Source organism: Equus przewalskii, chromosome 24 (assembly GCF_037783145.1).
Source record: "Equus przewalskii isolate Varuska chromosome 24, EquPr2, whole genome shotgun sequence".
NCBI lineage: Eukaryota > Metazoa > Chordata > Mammalia > Perissodactyla > Equidae > Equus > Equus przewalskii.
The window spans coordinates 12,487,337-12,493,648 of NC_091854.1; the positions used below are offsets into that span (position 1 = coordinate 12,487,337).

Consider the following 6,312-nt stretch of genomic DNA (forward strand, 5'->3'; position numbering starts at 1 on the left):
ATTCCTTAATATTAGCAAATACCCAGTCAGTGAGCAACTTTTGAGTTGTATCATAAATATTGCAAAATTTTCTAAATTTTAAAAGTTCAGGTTCTAATCAAGTTACCGTCTTGGTTTCAAAGCTTTAGTGGTTTCTCATTAGTCTCAGAATAAAGAACAAAATCTGTAACCTGTCCTACGGACCCTGAAAGATTTGTCCTGGCTTTTCTAGTCCAGCCGGATCAATAGAATCAAATCTAGACATCTAAAATGTTGTTTCACATCCATTATCTTGAATTGACATTCAACTGATAATAAGTCAGAAAAGGAACTGAAACCCTCATGGTGAAATTTGCATCTTTTGGAGTTTGTTTTGACCAAAAGGAGGGAGTGAGAAATAGTGATGAGGGAAATGATGCAGAGCTGGCTCAGCTAAGGAGGAGATGCTAATAGAAGAGCCTTGAAAGACATTACCCTTGGTCAGCATCGGATGAATGCTCTATGGCAAACTCTCATGGTTTGGGGAGAATTGAATACAATTAAAATTGCTTTCTTTGTTATCCCTGAACAACCTTCACAAGGACAGACTGCCTAGATGGATCTCTTTGCTGTCACCTCATTAGTTTACCTTTAAAGATGTGCAACCAAGACTCAGTCTTCCTAGACTATCTGCAGTTTTTTTTTTCTCCTAAATGCAGTTTTTGCCCTTGTTCTCTGACAGCAGTCTAATAACTGTCTCCCAATATGTGAAAACCTATTGTTTGCAGATAAATAACTAAATGTCTCTGGATTATTCTTTCATAATAAAAGCTTGGTGTTATTCTCCAATCTGTTGTTTCTCACCTTAATACCTCCACCTGCTCAGTTGTTGAAGATGGCAATCTGGGAATATTTTCAATGCTTTCTTGTCCCTCACTCCTAGCTCCCTTCCAATATCTGATTCATCACCAAGATCTGAATCTACTTCCAAAATACGTCTTAACTGCAACCTCTATAATCTGAGCCAAAACCATCTATTTTTCGGACTATTGAAATACTCTCCCAATGGGTCCTAATTGTTTTTCCTACCTTCACATTCATCTCCTTCCATTTTATTTTCCATCAGGAGCCAGAGTGTTCTTTTAAAACCATATATCTCATCATATATCTCTCCCTATTTAAATACTTTAAATGGTTTCCATTATACCTATGATAAAATGGTAAATCCTGAATCCTTAACATGGCCTACTTTTTCACAAGGCCCTGCCTAATCTGGCCCCCATATACCTCTCTAAGCTCGTCTGGTACTACTGTGTCCCTTACAACTATAGCCGCACTGCCCTTCTTTCAATTCTTTTGGCAACCAACTTTTTCCCACCTCAGGACCTTCACACATGCTATTTCCTCTGTCTTAAATTCCTGTTGCTACTTATTCTTTAGAAGTTGGCTCACACATCGCTTCCTCAGAAAGGCCCTTCCTGAACTCTCTACTAAATTAAGGATTCTCTTCTAAAATCCTTCATATCCCTAAACACAATTTGTAATTTTATTAATTTATATAATAATTTATTTAATAACTTATTCTCTACAAGTCTATAAACTCCAAAAGGACTGGGATCATATCTGCTTTTTAAACATGCTGTATAATAAGTACCTAGCACATAACAGGTGCTAAATATTTATTTTGAACAAATGAATGAGTGATTTAAGGTATGTGGAAGCATTTAGTACAGTGCTTGAAACATAGAAAATACTCAGGTTGATTTTCCATTTTATTTTAAACATTTACCTTAGACATTGGTCTTTTATTTAATGGAATGTTACTAGGTTTTTAAAAAAGGAATGTATTTTAAATCTTTTGGATGGCTACAGTCATTCCACTAGATGTCAGGCTAACCTAAAAAATTAACTGCTATAAAATTAAAGTAGTGTGTCTGATTTCAGTTGTCAGTTGAACTGTTAGGTGATTCCTATATTTTTAGCTTAATGAAAAGGTAATGTTTTTGTAGATACCTTTCAAATTGAGATTGTAGATGCTCCATAATTGTATACTGAGTACCAAGGATATAATTCTCTTGTGCTGTAGGAGGTTATAGAGATTTTGGGTTCTTTTTTTTTTGAGGAGGATTAGCCTTGAGCTAACATCTGCTGCCAATCCTCCTCTTTTTGCTTAGGAAGGCTGGCCCCGAGCTAACATCTGTGCCCATCTTCCTCTACTTTATATGTAGCATATGTGTATATGTATTTTATATGTAGCATGGCTTGCCAAGCTCTGCCATGTTTGCGCCTGGGATCTGAACTGGTGAACCCCAGGCCGCCGAAGCGGAACGTGCACACTTAACCGCTGCACTACCAGGCCAGCCCTGAGATTTTGGGTTCTTTATAGAAGAATTGAACTCAATCAATAATAGAATATTTACTGATATAATAATAAGATAATAGCTGCTAATATTTATTTAGCACTAACTATATGCCAGACACTTTGCTAAATGCTTGTTTTATCATTTAATCTCAACTAATTAATAAACTAAGACAGTAACTAAAAGCATCTCAATTAAGAAAATAATCCTGTGAGATAAATATGTTACTACCCCATTTCAAAAACTGGAGTTTAAAGTGGTTAGACAGCTGTTCTTAAAAACTTTAAAAGAGGGACTGGCACTGTGGCTGAGTGTTTAAATTCATGTTCTCCCCTTCATCAGCCTGGGGTTTCACTGGTTTGGATCCTGACCGCAGACATGGCACCACTCATTCAAGCCGTGCTGAGGCGGTGTCCCACATAGCACAACTAGAAAGACCTACAACTATGTATCAGGGGGCTTTTGGGAGAAGAAGAAGAAGAAGAAGAAGAAAAAACTTCAAAAGAGATAGCATAATGTATCAAAATTACTTATTTATAAAAATGAATATTTACTCATAAAAAATAAATTAAAGATGTTTTATTAATGGGGGACTTATCAACCTTCGTTGCCGCTTGGAACTCAGGATTTTGTTTATGTGACAGCCGAATAAATGATGTTTTTTAGTGGAAGAAATTAGGATAGTAGTGGAAAGAGCATAGATTTGGAATTAGGCAGACCTTGGTTTGCATCTTAGTATCACCATTTACTAGCTTTAGTCTGATTTTCGGCAAATTATTTCCTATCTTTGAGACTGAAGTCCCTTATCAGTTAAGTGGGGATACAATATAATGCCTGCCTTATAGTCCTGAAGTAAAGGTTAAGTAGGAAAATATATGGAAAGTGCCTACCACAGTGGCTGGCATGTAATAAGTTATAGTTCAATAAATCATAGTTTTTATTGTTTTGTTAGAAATGTCTCAATCTGAGAAGAACAGATATTAATTTTGTGGATACTCTGGTTAAAAGAAAACCCTCATATTTTGGTCATGGTAGATGAATATGCAAAATAGCAGTGTTAAGTTCATACCTGAATGACTTCAAATTTATGTACAGCTTACATAGAAAGATTAATTATTTAAATTTGAAAATTATTGAGAATATTTCCGTTGAGGAGCTAAGAATTAAGATCATGTATTTTGTCAACATTTTTCAAGTACCTTTGGAGCTTGGGTATGATAATAAAGGAGGTGGACAAAGAAATGAAACTTACTATCTTCTTTCCGTGTTTATTACTACTTACCGTTTATTAATACTCTAATATGTAACTTCTTGCCTAGATTCTTTTAATAGCCTCCAAATCATCTCTCCATTTCAGTCTCCTTTACACAAGTTTGAAAGATGAATACTCATGAAAGTACAGCTCATATCGCATCACAACTTGCTCAAGTAGCTGCACTTTCCATTGGCTGCCAAAGTAAGTACACTAATCTTGATTAGAGTCATGTTGTAGATGATTTCCCCTATTTTTACTATATGGTATGCCCCTGTATGTATCCAGAGCTGGATGAAGATATGTAGGCACACAAATTAATGTCTCTAATGCAAGTTTATATTTTGAAAATATTTGTAAATTTATTTAATTGGACTGAAGTGAAATAGATTTTTATTTTATACTTTAAGAAATTTTTAAAATTCAGGAAAATAAAAAGAATGGTATAACAACATTGTTATTCCTCTGATATAGAATTAACCATTGTTAATTTTTTATCATATCTTAGATTTTTTTTTAAAGGGCTAAAGCATCACTGTTTAAGCTTAAGCCCTAGGGAACTAAACCAACACCCCCAGTCCCATTTGTCTTTCTAAGCCCTGCTGAATCTTCCTCTGTGAAGAGTTTAGTGTCTCCTGCCAAACAATTTTTAAAATACTTTTTACTTATTTATGTTTACAAACACATATATTTTCGGTGGTTTTAATTTATGTACATGATATCATACTGTACCTGTCATTCTGCAGTTTTCCTTACCCAATATTATATATTTGAAATCTATTTAATACAGATTAGAGATAGATAGACATGATCTATTTCTTTTAGCTGTTGTATAGGCCCATATCGTGAAGATGCCGCATTTTATTTGCCCAGTCTCCTACTGCTGGACACTTAGATTGTTTCCTGTTTTCACTCTTAAAAACCATGCTGTAGTGAATGTCTTCATGTGTCCTGGAACACAAATATAAAAGTTTCTCTAAGGGATTTACATATAACTGTGTGCATATTTTTTATTTTACTAAATACAACCAAATTGCCTTCAACAGAAAGTCCCTATTTCCTCCCATTTCCACCAAAACTTGATAGATATTATTGAGTGGAAATAGTGTCTTCTTCTTTTTTTTTTTTAAAGATTTTTTTTATTTTTTCCTTTTTCTCCCCAAAGCCCCCCGGTACATAGTTGTGTATTCTTCGTTGTGGGTTCTTCTAGTTGTGGCATGTGGGACGCTGCCTCAGCGTGGTCTGATGAGCAGTGCCATGTCCGCGCCCAGGATTCGAACCAACGAAACACTGGGCTGCCTGCAGGGGAGCGCGCGAACCTAACCACTGGGCCACGGGGCCAGCCCCAATCTTCTTCTTTTTTTTTTAATCTGCTTTTCTCTGATTACTTTTGAGATAGAAACTCTTTTCCTAAGGTGATTGGTCTTTTAATTTTCCTTCTCTGTAAATTGACTGATCATGACCTTTGCCCTTTTTTTCTGTTGAGTTGTTGATATTTTTCTTTCCCTTTTTCTCCCTTCATTTTTATTGTCTGAAAACATCTGCTTCCAATTTGTCATAAATGTTTAGTGTCTTTAAATTTTTTTTCATTATGCTGTCTTAAATGTATATGTAATCTAAATTCAAAAAATTGAAATCTTAATATTGAGTATTTTAATACATGAATGTAATGTATTTCTTCATTTATTCAGATCTTTAAAAATGTTCTTCATTAATATTTTATAGTTTTCTGCATAAAATTCTTCTGCATTTTTGTTTAGATTTTTTCCTTACGTATTTTATAGTCTTGTTCCTATTGTGAATGAGAATTTTAAAAATTACTCTTTCTAAATTTATTTGCTTATAAATAGGAACGTTATTGAATTTCATACATTGCATTATCATATTCATAAACTTTTGGTTGCATCTCTCAGGATTTTCTATAAGATGATTATAGTTTTCAAATAATGACAATTTTGTGACTTTATAATACTCATACTTATTCAGTATTTTGTCTTTGTTTATTGGTTAGGGCCTCCAGCATCATATTGATTAGTAGCTATACTAGCAGGCATCTTGGTGCATTCCTGACTTTAATGGGAATGCTTCTAATGTTTCCTATAAATTGTGATGCTTGGTATAGAATTGTCTAGATACTTGTTAAAGTTCTTTTCAAATCCTAGTTCTCTAAGCTTTTATTTTTGAAAACTCATGAATAGGTAGTTGAATATATCAAATGCCTTTTCTGCTTCTATCGACATACTTGTGATTTTTCTCCTTTAATCTGTTAATATGAGGAATTGCATTGATAGAGTTTTTTTGTTACTACTGTTAGTTTCTTGTTATTTTAGTTTTTTATTATTATTAATTTGTTAATTTCATTTGGAATTCAGGTATAGAATTCAATTAATAATTCTCCTCAATTGATGATATACTGTTGTCATTGGTCTGTGTCTCCTCTATTGTATCCTTTTACTTATTTTTATTTTCACTATCCACAACTCTATTCCAATTCTTCTACCCCCCCAAGGCTTTTACTTTAATATGTTTGTTATATATCCTGGTTAAATAAAGTGTTATTTTTTGTGTATGTCTATGTGTTAATTTATATACATGGTTTTGTCTTATAGAACTTTACTCTGTTTCAATTTTTTTCACTCACTGCTTTATGTTTAAGATCTATTTTGTTGCTGTATATGCATCTACTGTATTGCTATAAGTGTAGTACAGCATTTCAGATAATGTACCCATGGCGTTTACTTT

General features: G+C 33.8%; 1 long non-coding RNA gene across 4 annotated transcripts in view; it reads left to right on the forward strand.

The window, feature by feature from the left end:
• LOC103557274 (uncharacterized) overlaps positions 1 to 6,312 on the forward strand; it is a 101,479-nt gene that overhangs the window by 21,329 nt on the left and 73,838 nt on the right. For all 4 annotated transcript variants that reach the window (XR_011532421.1, XR_011532420.1, XR_011532419.1 and 1 more), the window contains exon 2: positions 3,676 to 3,774. This is a non-coding gene — a long non-coding RNA (uncharacterized lncRNA). The remainder of the gene's footprint in view (positions 1 to 3,675; positions 3,775 to 6,312) is intronic.